The sequence below is a fragment of the Tachypleus tridentatus genome, chromosome 7, assembly GCF_004210375.1.
Source record: "Tachypleus tridentatus isolate NWPU-2018 chromosome 7, ASM421037v1, whole genome shotgun sequence".
NCBI lineage: Eukaryota > Metazoa > Arthropoda > Merostomata > Xiphosura > Limulidae > Tachypleus > Tachypleus tridentatus.
This window is the reverse complement of record NC_134831.1, coordinates 73,264,485-73,282,884: the sequence shown is the minus strand read 5'-3', so window position 1 is coordinate 73,282,884 and position 18,400 is coordinate 73,264,485. Positions and strand designations below refer to the sequence as shown.

Here is an 18,400-nt window from a genome sequence, read left to right as displayed (position 1 = left end):
GTAGTAAAAAAAATAGAATACATTGATTCTATTCATTAGAAAAAGTAAAATAAGTAAAACGCTTATAACCACGCGATTTTTCTTAAGTGTTAATTTCAAAATATTAATGTAGTATATATATATAAAACATTACAAAAGTTTCCATTAGCTTATTCTGGGAAAAAAGTCAAAGTAACCTTTCCAGATGAGCAGGCCTATGTTCTGACGTAGCAAGTAAAATTGGCCCGAACATCCGAGGCTTAGAGAAACATAAGTATAGGGTTGCTTACGGGAATGGCTGATGGAGGCTCACAGATTTTATGTCCCCACGTGTTATGTTAGCTCTCCTACACGTCCGCGCGGTAAGATCGTGTAAATCCGGGACAAATAGTGACTGGCTGACAGCAGCATGTTATTATTGGCCAGTGATTTTGTGACATTAATGTCAGTATTCAGCGAGAAAGGATCATATTTATGGCCTTTTTTCTCTGCTCTGTACTGTATGGTAAAAGCTATAATTACAGAGATTATCAATCTTGGAACACGATTAAACTTAGTGTACAAATGGCTAAAGAGCATTTAACCTCTCAAGTCACAGCTTCATCTATTTACATAGCTATTGATTCCAGGCAATTTTATACAAAAAAAAACAAAACTGTTCATATAAAACTTGAACATATGGATTTTATGTATATAAAACTTTAAAGCAATTTCAATCGATGTATTTCTGTTCACATTGAAAACAGTTGAAAGGTAACTACAACCAAAAATGATTTTGTTTTTATAAATCTGCATTTCAGGATTCAGGGCTAGCTTTCACCAAATTCCTTTAGGATTCAGTGCTAGCTTTCATCAAATTCCTTTGAGGGCTTCAGGTAACTATTAATTAGAAATAAATGAATGAAAACGAACTTTTTGTAAATACATACGTCTGTTAATTTTAAAGTGTTCATACTTTTAAACTTGTTAATTGTCCCGTTTTTTGGGGTTCGAATCCCCGTCACACCAACCGCGCTCGCTCTTTCAGCCGTATAGGCGTTATAATGTTAAGGTCAATCCCACTATTCGTTGGTAAAAGAGTATCCCAAGAGTTGGTGGTGGGTGGTGATTACTAGCTGTCTTCCCTCTGCCCCCCCCCGCTAGTACAGCGGTATGTCTACGGATTTAGAACGCTAAAATCAGGGGTTCGATTCCCCTCGGTGGGCTCAGCAGATAACCCCATGTGGCTTTGCTATAATAAAACACAAACACGTCTTCCCTCTAGTCTTACACTGCTAATTTAGGAACGGCTAGCGCAGATGACCTTCGTGTAGCTTTGCGCGAAATTCAAAGACAAAAAAAAATTCCCGTTTTTGAAAATAAGTTTGTTTGGAGTTAAGTACAAAGCTACACAATGTTCACCGACATAGAAAACCGGTTTGTAGTGTTGTAAGTCCTCAGACATGCCGTTGTGTCACCAGGGGAATGAAAGTCATTCCAAAAAAAGCTATAAATCTATTTATATACATATACACACACGCATACATATACATATACACGCACACATATACATATGTATACTTGTATACATTTTTTTGTGGTATAGGTCTTTCATATATTATAATAAAATATATTCTAATTCTTTTAAATGGATAGAATTAATCTTTTTTACCAAATTAAGTCAAAATCTACCTCTCGATTTTTGACAAGGATTTTTTGTACAGTTTTTCAAACACTGGAGAAAGTAAGTAATACGACAAACGTTGTTGAGTGAGACGATCATGGAAAACTGGAAGTTCGTGCTTGGTGATTTAAGAAATAATTCGATTAAAAACAGAAAGACATAACGCTAAAGTGGATGATATGTCATCATATATTACTATAAATATTAAAACTGAGCATTAAACCAACATTGAGAAAGTTAGAGACAAGAGACAGCTGGAGATGCTCAAATTCTGCCTTGGGCAGGTGTGTGTGCCTGTGTGTGTGTGGAGAGAAGGAACGTGCTTTCATATACTGCAGGTGCTTGCGAGAAATGAAAGAGGACAGGCCATACAAAAGATGGTCATTATTCCACTCTCACGATAAAACACCGTGGGTAAACATTTACTGAAAGAAGTCTGTAGTGGCGGATTAACCTTTGAACGGCAAAGCGGTGTTGTTTTTTCTCTTTCAATGTTTTTCATTGCGCTCTGAGAATGAATGGATTTGGAATCAAGAATGATTGTCAGTTTATTATCTTGTAATAGATAGTTCATGCTCAAAATAAACCAGTCAGTGGAGTATTCAGTGTTGGATATTAATAACTAAGACCATTTTCTGTTTGGGCCTCCCAGCTATCCAGCAGGGGGCGTGACAAACGTCAAGATTCGGAACCTTCACTTCGTGAAAGATTAATTTATTTTTTTCAAACTGGCAGACAAGATTTAAAATCAAGAAACAGACTTCTGCAGAATAAATATATTTCAAATTTGAGTCTTAACCACACCTTTAATCAAGCAGTAGTTTAGGCCCGAATATAAGATATGTAGTCTAATAATAATAATAATTATGTTCGGTTGAATACAAAAACTTGTCTTGACAAATTTCCAAGTTTCTTGTGCTGGTCGAAGTAAAAAAATATGAAACTACTTCATGTTCAATAAATAAAGATAAGAGCAAAAATATGCTTATATTTTTATACAGATGTTAACTAAAAGCATGATATGTAAAGGCATCACTTCCTCACTACTCATAAGCCCCTTAGTGGTACGACGGCATGTTTGGGAGACTTATACCTCTAAAAATAAGGTTTGAATACCTGTGATGGGCAGAGCACAAATATTTCTTTGTGCAGTTTTATGTTTAATAACATCAGTCATTTGTCATAAAGCAGTTTTATTGGTTGTAACCTTGAAAATATACCATTTGGGGATATTAAATAGGCTCAAAAATTTTTGAATTTTTAGTTTTTCCCAGGATGAATAATGTATAACAACGTTAGCAAATTTCGTGTTGACATCTACACGTATCTTACTAAACCAAGTTTGCTGTTAAGGAAAGAGAAATCATTGGGTTCTATGCCTGCAATGGACACAGTGTAGTTAGTCAATTGTGTAGCTTTATACTTAATAAAGCTTTGTACTTTTAGATATTAAAAAAAACAAAACGATTTCTTGAAATTATCAACTGTCGTCATGATCCAATTCCCTTAGATTATTAGATGAACTCATTGTTCCCATCACTTCAGTTTTTAATTTTGCTTCATTAGATGAATGTAGAGTCGTAGTGAACCATTTCATAAGGTTCTTAACCAAATTTTATTATATGAGATCATTGCCGCTATGAATCGACTCATTAGTTTCAGTTATACTCTGTTAAATACACTGAGATTCAACTCAAGTGAATTGTTAGTATATGCATGTCGTGGACAAATACCAGATATCCGTTATTAGACTGCTATTGTCTAACTGACCATAGCAATATTTTTTTCTTTAATAATAGATTTTTGAACATTTGCTTGTAATATATATAAAACGGATTTTAAAGCCCAAAATAACACCATAAAAGACCTGATGGTGTCCGTGTACGAAGAAATTCATTATAATATACGCGTATATATAAATGTTTCAGTCACAAACACTAGTTTCACGAACCTATCAGTAAAATAGAGAAGTCAGCACAAATACGGCTTATTAAGTTTCATCAGGTACAAAGTTTTATTAAAATGTTGTGAGCTTAATCTTATTGATGTCATTCATAAACAACAGGATTCACACAAAGAGGAATCAAGTTAAACTACACACCAACATTTTTCTTAATCTGTTTTTAATGTTATTTGATGAGTTTTACTGGTTTTCATTAAGAAGACGGTCATTAATGAATTGGAAATATATATAGCATCAGAACATTTGATAAATAGCAGGTTGTAAATTAAATGGCGTGATGCTTACAGTTGGTAATATCAGAACTTCTGATAAATAGCAGGTTGCAAACTAACCAGCGCGATGCTTATAGTTGGTATTATCAGAACTTCTGATAAATAGCAAGTTGTGAGTTAAATAGCATGATGCTTACAGTTGGTATTATCAGAACTTCTGATAAATAGCAGGTTGCGAACTAACCAGCGCGATGCTTATAGTTGGTATTATCAGAACTTCTGATAAATAGCAAGTTGTGAGTTAAATAGTGCTTAGAGTTGGTATTATCAGAACTTCTGATAAATAGCAGGTTGCGAACTAACCAGCGCGATGCTTATAGTTGGTATTATCAGAACATCTGATAAATAGCAAGTTGTAAGTTAAATAGTGTGATGCTTGTAGTCGACATCATCAGAAGATCTGATAGATAGCAAATTCTGAATTAAAGCGGATGATGCCTACTGTTGATATCATCAGCATAAGTGACATTTATACATTAACTGTGGAAATAATTAAAAATTAATATTTTAAACAATAAAAAGAGCATTTTTATCTAACCCTAACTTAACTTATAACATCTTTGTTTTATAATTTTTTTCAAGAAAGTTAAAAGTTTTTATCTCAGTCTGCTGTATGTTACTGATTTTGAAACAAATTCTATCATCAACGGTAGCATGTTACTTGTATAACTTTACATGAATTTAAATTAAAATTCTTCAAACATACGTACAATATACGTGAGAATTTATGCAATAAATATTCATGCAGACATAGTTGAAAAACAACCGTAATTAAACTCTTTTAAATCAGAACCGTTTCATCTTTCCATAAAAATCATCCATAATTCAAACATGAAAACTGTCACTCAATTCGAAAAATTCATTTAGAAAGGGCATTTCAAGAATGCCACTTCACGGTAGCTGTGTGATGAGATACTGAATAAAGATCACGAACACAAGTCATCGACTATTTTGTTGCTTCTATCCTTTACAATTATTCTCGATTTTCTGGCGTTTTGTTTTTCTTTTTAACTACTTATAATACATGACATTTTTGTAATTTACGTAATAATATAAAATTTCAAAAATACAAGTCTTTGGCGCGTGCTCTACACCTTACCGACGCCACTATATCTAAATCTTACATAATTATATGTTATTTAAACCTAAACATAAATTGATTAATTTTCCAGTTAAGGCATTTGCAAAAGTTTATCATCTTATACATTATTTCAAGAGAAATCCAAACATGAAACTCCTTTTGTTTGGATAATTTTCCCCTTAATTTTCATTTGCTATATAGATTAGTAACCCTCATTAACGAAACTAGTCCATTTCGTTAAATCGGTTGTTTCATACAGTAATCAGAAGTTTTCTGTTAAAAAAGAAAACCATTTACCTTGTTTATAAAGACAGGCTACTGCATTTAAAAGCTTACACTCTTTAACAGAAGCCACGCTATTTTGTTCGTAACAACTCGATATAAAGACATACCCAAACAAAGTTAACTTAATAAAGTGTTCGGAACATTTAACGCTAATATTGCCGTTTTCTTAAATACTTTTACTTTAAATATATGGAATCAGAGTACAAACTTAAGTCACAGACTCATTGTCACTCTTGCTTGCTATAAACTGAACTCACGCTTACACGAAAAGAACGTAACGCTAGAAAAAGAAAAGTATAAATGTGTGCTTCAGATAGGCCTGAACATGAGACCCCAGGCAATCAATTCGTCAAGCGCTTTCGAAAATTACCAGTAATTTTTCCTGCCACTCGGTGTATCTCATGTCAGTGGTCCTGCAGAGGGACTGACATTCAAATCACGACCTTCTGAACCGCCAGAAGTCCTGTGGAAGACACGTACAGCAGTTTTCGATGACGTTCATTCAAGGGATAGATAAAGCTAGCGATACATAAGCCCACACACAGTAATCATCACTGCTGATTTCTACATATTCACTGTAACGTCCACCCACGTTGGAAGTTTGTTTAAAATAACAACAAAACGGAATCGGTTTCTACTTGAGAAACTGTAATCTTCTCCTTCATTACCAGAACTGTAGCTAAAGTTTGACGAGCCATCACCGATAGCCTACATTTGTAAAACAGGCTTGTCGCGTACTTCTCATGTAATATAAAATAACTTCAACATCGGCGCATTTTTAGTTCCTAAAATTGTAATTTGCGCAGTAATCAAAATAAATAATAAGAAATAAAATTTATTGGATATTGGTAGTCGTATTTTGTTTTAAGCAGTTCATGACTGTTTCTTTTCTATTTTTTTTCTAAATTAAAATGTACAGTTTTTATATAAATTCGCTACTGTAACCTGAGTTCGAGAATAGCAATTAGGAGCGCTGAAACTTTGATGATATTTCAAATTGATTTATAATACTTCTAGATCCAAACTTTTTCAGGGTGATTTATTTTATCAGAGGAAGAAATGAAATCAATACTCTACTCTGGATAAAAACACGTGATGTAAGTTCAAAATATAACGAGTAATGCTTTCTTTGTATGATGCTAACTAGAGTTAATTTTATTACATATATATATACTGGCATGTATAATGTTAATTAGGCCTAATACGTTAAAAAGTGTTAAGTTTCATTGATCTGTCAAACGATAGTATATTATGGTGTGTATAGCGCAAACTCTGTCCCAGAATATGGAAAATATTCGAATATAAAAATATAACTAAGTCTAAACCAATACTATGAAAACGTATATAGAAATGAGTTAGGCTTAGAGTTACTAATGCGATATTATGTTGAATTATAAAGATAATCCCAACACGGTATCGCAAAGTGGTATATCTAAAACAAGTTGAGTCTGAATAATCACGTCAGACTACCCAAAGTACCAATTTCACGTTTTTAAAGCTGTCATGAGAGAGACAAAAATAACAACAACTGAAATTTAAGAACTATGATATGCTATTTAAACGCCATCTTATGAAAAAAATTGCCGTCATCAAAGTAATATAACTGTAGTTACTAGCAACATTTTCTGTATAACAGAATGATTACTTTAAACTACACTTTGCAATATGACGACAATTCAAAAACAACCTTACTGACAGCAATATTATGTCTACTTTTCTGTGATTAGATTTAATATCACTGCTGTTAGTATTTACATTTTGATTAAATAATTACAATTTTAATAACTTCCTTTACAACTGATATAGTATGTAATTTTGTTAACAATAATTTGATTATATTTAGTTCAATTTGAAAAAAAAATCTTATTTGCAATAGGATTCTACGAATTTATTCAAATTATGAAACAAATTATATGATTTAGACTGTTTCAGTTTGAATGTAAGAAACGTTATAGAAACTTCACGCATTTTAGATGTGATTTATAGGCCTAATTAAAGAAAAAGTTAGCCTTAGGCGTCAACCTACTATATGACCTGTATTTCTAACACCTGTTTCAATTTGTTGAATATGCCAACCTACTTTGTCACCTGTATTTTCATAACCTGTTTCGTTATCTTTTACGAAATTTCTTTTCGAGAAAATTTCAAACATAGAATAAGAATATTTTAATATGCTATAGAGATTTGCAAGAAACGCCACTTGCAACTGGAATTGGATAGAAATTAGTCGACTAACAGAGTATTCCAAAACAAGGTCTCTGTGTTTTAACGAAAATCTGAACAATGGATTATCTCTATCTTTGTTGTAAGCAACCAAATGGGAATCATTGTCTGTGTGGAGGCATTTATTGGTTCCAAGTTTAAAATTAGAAACGTTACTTACGATCGTGGTGGAAGGTGTTATTGGTTCCAAGTTTAAAATTAGAAACGTTACTTACGTTCATGGTGGAAGTGTTTATTGGGTTCCAGTTTTAAAATTGGTAATATTCTTTGCGTTCATGGTGGAGATTCTTCCTACTTTTTTAAGTTTGAAATTGGAAACGTTGTTTGTGAACATGATAGATGGAGATTTTTTACCGGCTTTAAGTTTGAAATTGGAAACATTGGTTGTGAACATGGTGAATGTGGTTTTTTACTGGTTTTAAGTTTGAAATTGGAAACATTGTTTGTGAACATGGTGGATGGAGATTTTTTTACTGGTTTTAAGTTTGAAATTGGAAACATTGTTTGTGAACATGGTGGATGGAGATTTTTTTACTTGCTTTCAGTTTGAAATTGGAAACATTGGTTGTGAACATGGTGAATAGAGATTTTTTACTGGTTTTGAGTTTGAAATTGGAAACGTTGGTTGTGAACATGGTGAATAGAGATTTTTTACTGGTTTTGAGTTTGAAATTGGAAACGTTGGCTATAAACATGATGAATGGAGGTTTTTACTGGTTTTTAAGACTTAAAACATCACAGAATACAAGGTCAAAATTTCGGGCTTCACGTCATTAAGATGTAGTAGAATTATTCAAACTTATTAATGTGAGGTGGATGCGTAGCGAATAAAGACGCAATGCTGACAGAAACATATTTTAGCTGTAATGTGATAAGAGTTTTTGGTGATAATTACATGCAGTTCAAAATTGTATTGTGAACTCGACTATTTTTCAAGTGTTTCCTACTGTTTATTGACACGCTTGTTTTGTAAGTAAACTTTCTATAACTAAATTGAACTACAGCTTGTGTTAACACTAACACAAAAGCAGTTGTCCATTGTGAGAGAAAATGTTAAAGCTGTACCATGCATGAACACCTCCGTTAGTTCATAGTTCCGGAATGATTGTGGAAAAACTTTGTGTATCCTTGCTGCTAGCATAACATTTTTCAGCTATTTGAGGTGCGTTATGATGTTCACTCTACAGGATATGTCGCTGTCATTGTCAGGCTTCTCGTTTGTAATAAATCGCTGGAAGTCCTCTCGAAGCTACTCGCTACGTACTCCACCATGGCTATCACCATGGAGACACTTCGGCACCACCTTTGCCGTGTTACGGTAAAGTGTGAAGAGATGCCGTTTCACGGCTGTCATCGGCACCGGTTCCGCCCGCGTGTCCCTAACCATCAGCGGGGAGGATCCAGCTCGGCTAGAGGCATTCTTACGTCTAGAGGACTTAATTCACTTCGAACAAGCCACCTCATCAGCGGTCCGCAAAAGAAAACAAAAGCCGAACACAACTTTGTACGTAGAATAGCTGTGTGTGTGTGCGTGTGATGCCTCGGTTATGTGTATTTTGTAATAAACTAGATGGATTGGTATAAATTTAGCGTAAACCTGTTTCACGGTGCATCTTGCCGCTATAGAGGTGAATAGGCATCCTTTGCGGTCGAAGACTTTCGCTTTAATGGAAATACCAACGCTTCCATTAGGACAACGCATTGTTAGAAGCACTCTACTGAACAATAAGACCCGTCATGTAAAGAACGAAAGGACAAAAAAAAGCACAATAACCAAGCACGAGCAAAGCTAGACAGAGCCCGCTGACCGCCAGACAACGTGCACACAAAGCCGTGAGACAGTGGATTGCGGGAAGGGTGGAGTAGGGCGGGGCTCGCGTTCTTCTTGATGGAGATGGAGGTAATGGAAAAAGGAGCAGGCGGAACAATTATGCGCGGGCGGTAGATGACTTCCCCTTTCATTCCCCGTGTACATCCTAAACCCCCTCCTCTTTCTCGCCCATCGTTAGGAGCAATAGAAAAGAGCAGCTGTAGCGACAACCACTCTGCATCACGCAAACTTTCTTCCTCTTCGATAAGCTAGCTACAGATTTTATCTTCTTCTTCCATTTTCACTATTTCACAAGTACATGGATTAGAGGAACTAAAACTCATCGATTTAACTTCTCGAGCACTTATTTTGGTATTTCTCAGAATAATGTGTACAGGTTACCTTGTTCGAGTTTCTTTTCCCAGTGTATGAAAGTGATTAAACAGAAATATGCAAAAATATACAAAAAATTCACCCCATTTAGATAGAAATCCATAAAAGAACATAATAAATTTTTAATGATCTCTTAATCTTATGTGGTATGAATAATATGCAGAATGAAAAATAATGTATATACTTACTAAATTTTAATAGGCTGTATTGGATAATTAAACACGGCAAAATAATCGGTGAAAACGAACTGTATACCATTAGTACCTATTGTGAACTGATTTACACACGTTTGAATGAGTTATACAGATTTTATACGGTTTTGGAGTCTCATCACGTTGTTTGTTTTGGTTTATTTTGAATTTCGCTCAAAGCTACTCGAGGGCTATCTGCGCTAGCCGTCCCTAATTTAGTAGTGTAAGAGTAGAGGGAAGGCAGCTAGTCATCACCACCCACAGCCAACTCTTGGGCTACTCTTTTACCAACTAATAGTGGGATTGGCTGTTACATTATAACGCCCCCACGGCTGAAAAGGTGAGCATGTTAGGTGTGACGGGGATTCGAACCCACGTCCATCGGATTACGAGTAGTGTGCCTTAACCTACCTGGCCATGCTGGGCCCATCACGTTTTTATTGTCCATGCCACAGTGTTCGGTTGTATTCTATCTGACGGTTGAATATCTTAGCAATAGTTCTGCAGCGTAGTTTTCACTGGATAATGCTTTATCATAAGGATTTCATGTCAAAAGCACATCACTTCTCCCTTCTTACTGCACATAAGCCATCTAGTGTACAAGGATGACGGTTTCTCAGCGCCTATTCCGATAGTCTGAAAGTACAGAAATTCATAAGCACTGCGTCTGATGACATGACTGGTATGTTTTCATAGTCGATAAAATAAATACTCGCTTAATTCTGAAGCTGTTTGAGGTATGCCATAGTTGATCGGATATGTTGTGATAGCGACCTGTGTACCCGTGACCTGTGTTGCTTTTCCACATAGAGGTTCTTCTGCGTTATGTTGTTTAATATTGTCTTTCGTATGTGGACGGCTTTTTCCACTGAACTTTGAATATGTGGATTCTCACATGCTACAAGATGATGCATATTCTTTACTACGGCTGGGATCCTTGTACTTGATGGTATTGTAAAACAAAGGAATGTTCTTGTCTTTAAAGTCCCAAAACTTTATTTGAGCACATCTGTGTAATTTGAGTGTATGAATATTTTGTATCTGAAATGGCTATTTTATATAATATTTTCAAAAGCGATTAGTTTTCGGTGGTATCGTGCCACCTACATAGTGTTGATTTGCGTACTCAAAATCATTTTAATATAATGCACTCAAACTTCTTTATTTCAGATTATAAAGCAAAAATAGGCCATAAGTTTTGTTTCTTTATTCCTAATGCTTCATAAAATACTATAGTTTTATTCATGGTCCGGCAGGACCAGGTGGTTAGGGCTCTCGACTTGTAATCTGAGGATCGCAGGTTCGAATCTCCGCCACACTACACATACGCGCCCTTTCATCCGTGGCGGCGTTATAGTGTAACGGTGAATCTCACTATTCGTTGATAAAAGAGTAGCCCAAGAGTTAGCGGTAGGTGGTGGTGACTAGCTGCCTTCCCTCCGGTCTTACACTGCCAAATTAGGGACGGCTAGCGCAGATAACCCTCGTGTAGCTTTGCGCGAAAAACTTCAAAACAGTTATTTTCATACTGTATGGGAGATAGGTAAGCAAACGTGTAAGTCGTCTCAGTTGTAGTTTGTTGCATACTATATACAGTTAGTTTATATAAAAAACGCAAGAGCGATCAGTAGTTACTTGTATAAGTTTTTATACATTAATGACAGTGCACAGTGTCAGACATACAGACAAGTACCGTTATGCAGAGCGATCAGTACTTGTGGATGTATTTATAGATGAACGATAGTGCACACTGCCAGACATAGAGAGACCTCTTAAATCTGTACCGTTATGCAAAACGATTAGTAGTTGTTGTATAAGTACGGCTTCTTTGATTTTGCGTTTGTTTATATAAACCAACGTAAGAGCGATCAGCAGTTACTTGTAGAAGTTTTTATAGATGAACGATAGTGAACAATGTCAGACATAGAGACACGTCTTACAGCTATACCGTTATACAGGGCGATCAGTAGTTCCTTATATAGTTTTTTGTAGACGAATAAACACATTGAGATTCGTACTGAATAATATAAATACAAATTTCATTTTGTTCTTATGTTTTAATTCATGCACGAAATGTTCCCATTTCAATTTTCTTTAAGTTGTATTTAATAAGTCTTTTATCTACGTGTTTGTTTCCATTTTTAACTACATTCTATAACTACTTTTCTTTTACCGTATCTCAATGTTCTCTGCAATTTCAGGCAAATTTAGATATTCTGCAAAAACAATTAAACGAGCAGCTAATAACATACAGAACCTTTTCCACAATAAAGTATATTAGTTTTAAGTGTTCGGCAGTCGTATAATAAATCAAACAACAAATATCACAAATGAAAAAATGGGGGGGATTTTATTCTTTATAAATAATTAGATAAAACTACCAATAATTACTAATAAATGGTGAATGGTATTCTAAACATCAAGCACTGTTAAACTTACGTTTTTGAAAACTTACGCAATGAGATGGTAAAGTTAAATATTATATTATTGACGTTCAATGCAAGTTGCAGTTAGAAATTGATCTATCTTTGGCAAACAGACAATAAAGCGTTATTTGACTTTTCGATGATTAGAAATATTGACATAGGTTAACAATAGCTTGCTGAACTTTCGTTGGTTGTAATAGTGTATTTAAATATAATGGTATAAGGGTCTTTTAAGCACACATGTAAATTATGTACTACTGCCCATTTGTTTTTTATGTATTTGTATAACTGATTCTCTTCAGAGTTCAATATTTTACTGTAAAAAATATAATGACAAACCAAACAAAATGCTTCCTACATTTATCTTCTTGAAATATGATCTTTCATCCAATTTATTTTTTTCCCCAAATTTTTTCGTATTAATTATCATATCCTTTGGTTTCTACAGGTGACCTGTTTGACCATCTTAGATGTTTGGTCGATATTTTTATACAATTTACTGTAAGGTATTTATAGTACCTGAGAAAAAGAACTTAAAATCATATAACATCCAAGCTTTTCAGTTCTTGACTTGCAGTTTGTGGGCCATAGGTTCGAACATGCTCGCCCTTTTAGGCGTGGGGGCGTTATAACATGATATTCAAGCCACTATTTATTGTTAAAAGAGTAGCTCAAGAGCTGGTGGTGGGTGGTTTTGACAAGCTGTTTTTATTGTAGTCTATCACTGCTAGATTAGAGATGGCTAGCAGAGATAGCCTCGTGTAGACTTCAGAAAGAACTTTACGATTCTTAATACACCTCTGGTAACATTTTGTTTCCCTAGGAGAACAAGTAGCTGGTAAGCTATAACCATTGTAAACGTTGAATTATTTTTATAATTATCTTAATTTTAAGTAAATAAGTTATGTTAAGAAATATTTAAAGGGGTGGTAATATTTTTTATGGCAGGTGTCAAAATTAAATACGAAGTTGGACAATTATGAAGCGTCGTATATAAACATTGGTTGATGTTTATCCGTCAGATTCAACGTATAATTTACAAAGCAATGTAAAAACTGAGAGTAGATTTTAACTTTTGTCAGGGTATATGTATATGGCAACCTAGCAGTTTTACCTTCCTCTTTCTTTGCTTAAGTTTATTTAAATATGGACATCTTCATTTGGATTTATGTTGTCCTGACATGACAAATATTGACCATAGAGTATGTACTATATATTTAATAAATATTACTCAGTTACAAATGTATTATTATATAAATACCGTTGAAATAGTTAAAGTATAAAATCTTATAATATATTGCATAATTCGTTTACATTTTATATAACTCAGACAAACAGTTTTAATTTTTTTCGCTAATAGCTACGCTAGGGCTATCTGTACTAGCCTTTCCTAATTTAGCAGTGTAAGACTAGAGGGATGGCAGCTAGTCATCACCACCCACACCCAACTCTTGGGCTACTCTTTTACCAACGAATAGTGGGATTGACTGTCACATTATAACGCCCCTACGGCTCAAAGGGCGAGCATGTTTGGTGTGACGGGGATTCGAACCCGCGACCCTCGGATTACGAATCGAGTGTCTTAATCAATTGGCCATGTCGGGCCATAACCTACGTACACTAGCTGCCTCTAACTTGGAGCTCATAGACCAGAGGGAAGGCAGCCAGTCGTTCCTAACTTAGTGATAGACTAAAGGAAAGACAGTCAATCATTCCTAATTTAGAGCTGATAGACTAGAGGGAAAACAACTAGCAGCTAATGAACATCACCCATCCACAAATCTTGGGCTACTCTTGTCGAGTAATGGAACTTGATGCCATTTTTATAACTCAAGCATGGTCCTAACATGTGACGCGCGATTTTGAGGCAACGGGACGCGAACCCTTGACTCTTCATTTCATAACTCTGCACACTAACCATTTCGCCACGTCTAGCCCATTTTTATCTCACTGTGTTCATGCAAGATTTTTTTTGTCTTATAACGCAAAAACTTCCCAATGAATTTTACAGATATTCCATATCCACATATAGTGTTAGGTGTATTTCAAAACATTGAAAGTCGTGTGTCGTACCTTACTTTCAAACTCTCGTAAACTCTATGATATCCAGAAACTTGGGTTGGGCCTGTTACTTTATTGTGTGTTCTATTATACAAACAGTTTCACATGAACGGTAGTTTCTACAAAAACATATGGTAACCATAAAACACGACAAATATTTTTTCATATTTCAAGATGAATAAAACCTGAGTGGTAAATATAGCTGCAATGTTTCATAAAGTTTCAACCACTATTTTACAATACTAAATTACAGATATGTTTGTGTGGAAGCAAAATTTAGACCAAAATACCAGAAAAATGTATTTTTCCATGTGTATTTTCCCCATAGATATGGGGTTATTAGTTTACGTATAATGAATTGAAATTAAGTACATTCAAAGAAAAACTAGGAAGGACTTTGTTTTTATGGAAATAATTAAGAGCTATATATATATATTACTTGAAAAGTTATTTTAACTCGACATGTTATTTAAAATAATACTTAAAAAGTATTCCAGGAAGTCAGAGTAATATTATTACATTTGAAGTACACTGTATTTAAATTTCGAATGAGACAACATAGTTATATTTGAAGCGCATTATGTATTAACTTTGAATGAGACAACATAGTTATATTTGAAGCGCATTATGTATTAACTTTGAATGTGACAACATAGTTATATTTGAAGCGCATTATGTATTAACTTTGAATGTGACAACATAGTTATATTTGAAGCGCATTATGTATTAACTTTGAATGAGTTACCATGGTTAATTTTCAAGCATATTATGTATAAACTCTGAATGAGATAACATGGTTATATTTGAAGCACGTTATGTATAAACATTGAATGAGCTAACATGGTTACATTTCAAGCACATTATGTATAAACTTTGAATGAGACAACATGGTTACATTTCAAGCACATTATGTATAAACTTTGAATGAGACAACATGGTTACATTTCAAGCACATTATGTATAAACTTTAAATGAGACAACATGGTTACATTTGAAACATATTATTTATAAACTTTGAATGAGTTAACATGGCTACATTTCAAGGTTACTATGCATAAACCTTAAACGAGACAACATGGTTACAGGTGAAACACTATGTATAAACTTTGATTGACCCACCATGGTTAGGTTTGAACACACGGCAAATAAAGTTTAATCGAATCAACATGTTTGTATATAATATGCACAATACGTAAACTTTGAAAAAACGTTTGGATGTGAAATATATCCTCTCTTATTTGATTGAGAAAACACGGTTACATCTAAGTCATACGCTATACGAAAAACTCTAGTGAATAAACTACGTCACCTCTGAAACATAAACCATGTATACACCTTATATGAGTCAACATGGTAATACCGGAAACATGCAATAAGGAGAAATACTATGCATGTATTTACAAACGTTCATGGTTAGTTTGATTTTTGAGATACTTTACTGGTAGTAGTCGTGGGTGAATTTCGATTTCCTCTCCATTTTACGTTTAGGACATGCGTTTATTTACGTTCAGGAACTGTTTACTTTTATAAATTAAGAAACGTTCGCAAATAATTTATGGGTAAAAAGTATAAATCGTTTTCTTATTTTTGAACGCCTTGGTTATTAGCCTAAAGATAACATGTAATTACACCACCTATAAAAGCTTAAAATACTGGCTTTGGGTGGAGATCTCAAATTATTTAATTCTGTGTAAAATGTATAATAATAGGAGCTTTAATCTGTCAGTGAAAGCTACTTGTACGAAAAATAGTACCTGTAATTAAATATGGAAGACGAGGTCATTTCGTTATGTTCTTTTTATCTAGAAATCTCGAAACAAAGAACTGACAAACAGACGTATGGCACGACACAACACTGTATGGGTCTACCTATGTACTGGGGTTCAAATTCGTTTCCTTAATAGACAAACAGAAAAGCCATACTCTGCAGTTCACAATGAACAGCACCAAGAAATAGAACACCCGCGTTCTCTAATCACAGTCAGGTCGGCCCTTCAATGCAGTTTCCATGGTGATGATCGTTAGTCTGGTTACGTCGAAGCTGAATGGCAACGTTTGTGTAAGTCCAACTTCTATCATGCCAGTTAATAAATGTTCGGATATTAGAATATTAATTGACTGAAATCAAACTACATAGTTTCCAGGAGTTTACATTTACTGAGTCATTTTCCTAAAGAATAATGACCCCAAATTTAGGAAAATGTGTTTCTTGACATCTTTTTTTGTTCCTCTCCAGATCCGGTAGATAAGCATTTCAGATCGCCGTAAAAAAGTGGACGTAAGACCGCAGCTAAAGTTGTATCTTCCCCCTTTTGTTCAAAACATTTTTTTTAGATTGAAATTTTAATCATCAAAATAACTTGTTACTACTTATAACAAGATAAACAAAAGGTTTGGTACTTAAAAATTAACAAATAAGGATCGTAAAAATAAGTGAGGAAACAAAGCTGTAAATATTGTAGACATTATTTACTGTAACTACAAACTTATATTTTCGCTACATGCTGTAACCTAGAATTATATTTGGTGGAGTCAAGATAGGGATTTTTAGTTTGAATAAATAATGTTTATAGTATCTTTAACTTTACTTCTCTACGTTTTTTACGACCCCTATTTGCAGGTTTTAAAATTACCCGCTGGACTTTTTATATTTAACTTTCGGTACTTGTTGTGATACCTATCTTTATACATTGTAATGATAATAAACATAGTGGCTAGTTGCTACAGTTCATGATGGTGTACTGTAGCTATTGAATATTTAATCACATTAGTTCGAAAGTTAAATGTTAAGCTGCAGCTGGAGATTGTCTTAAAGATTTTTTTGTGAATACAGTGAGCACTTATAGTTTCTGTGTAACTAAATTATTTATATATAATGCATACCAATGAACAAATACGTGCCTAGACTAAGGCACAACCCCTCTAAACGAGAAAAAATACCAATATAAAACAGATTTTTCAAGTAAAACACATACATCTAAATGATCGTTTTAAATAAACCGTGTATTTTAAGGTAATTGTTCTGCGAATGTGTGTAATAAAATTTAATAGTATGTGTGTTGATTTTTTTATCTTCTTCCTTCATACATAATATAGGGGTTGGCTTCCTGAAGACACTGATTGTATAGTGTACAAAGCATTAAGTATCTATTTGTTATAGTTATCTAATATTCATCTGTTTTTACCTCTTTCGCCCTGTAGTTATCTTTTCGAAGGAACACCAAATATTTGTAAGGAAACTAACTTCCAGTTAGTATACATACGACTAACTCTCCAGACTTTCATCTTGATTGATTGCTTACAGTAAACTCTTTCTTACCCTTAATAAGAACAGCCAAGCTTTTAAGAGATATTTTCTAACTCATAAGCATGCTGTCAGCCTCAGCTAGTTGTATGCTGTATATGTGGAATGTTATTTTGTTAAGTTGGTAAACGTAATTACCACCTGTATCAGAGTTAATGGTTAGAACGATTAAAACAACTTAATTTCAAACTGATTAAACACGTTAATGATGTAAATAGCCATGCATTATACGTAAATCTAAGATGGTAACGTGATTACATATGTTGCGTAGCCTGAATGGATGCTTATTTCACAAACAGCAACCTACTGTGCAGCTTTAGTCACTCACAAACATTAACGTAACTTTTATTACTCATTCTCGGAAATGGCATTGTGTCATTCTTCAGTTACTGTTATAATTAGTTTTTATTCTGATTGAGATAGTTAATAAGTTAAAGTATCAGGTTATGGTAGGTAACATATTCTGTTTTGTAATGAATTAATTTGAAGAAAAGAAATTCAACCTAATATCTGGTAAGATGTAACATGTTTCTTGGTTTGTTTTTGAATTTCGCTCGAAGCTACACGAGACATTCCAAAATACCAATAAAATAAATATATCATGAAAAGAAAATCTTCCTATAAAGCTCTAAGGTAATCAGTTTATACATTTTTTTACTGCCATTAGCTCATACTGTCTCTCCCTGTACCACTGTCATGGGAGTTTGACCTTTACTACCATAAAGAAATAATATTCCACTTCAAACTTC

At 34.1% G+C, this 18,400-nt stretch overlaps 1 protein-coding gene and 1 long non-coding RNA gene across 5 annotated transcripts in view; one reads left to right on the top strand and one right to left on the bottom strand.

The window, feature by feature from the left end:
• LOC143255967 (transcription factor Sp9-like) overlaps nucleotides 1-18,400 on the bottom strand; it is a 154,027-nt gene that overhangs the window by 89,776 nt on the left and 45,851 nt on the right. The gene's annotated exons all lie outside the window — the stretch shown is intronic.
• Nucleotides 6,089-17,242, top strand: LOC143255969 (uncharacterized). The gene is made up of 3 exons (XR_013030945.1): nucleotides 6,089-6,340; nucleotides 16,154-16,406; nucleotides 16,584-17,242. It is a non-coding gene; the product is annotated as an uncharacterized LOC143255969 (long non-coding RNA).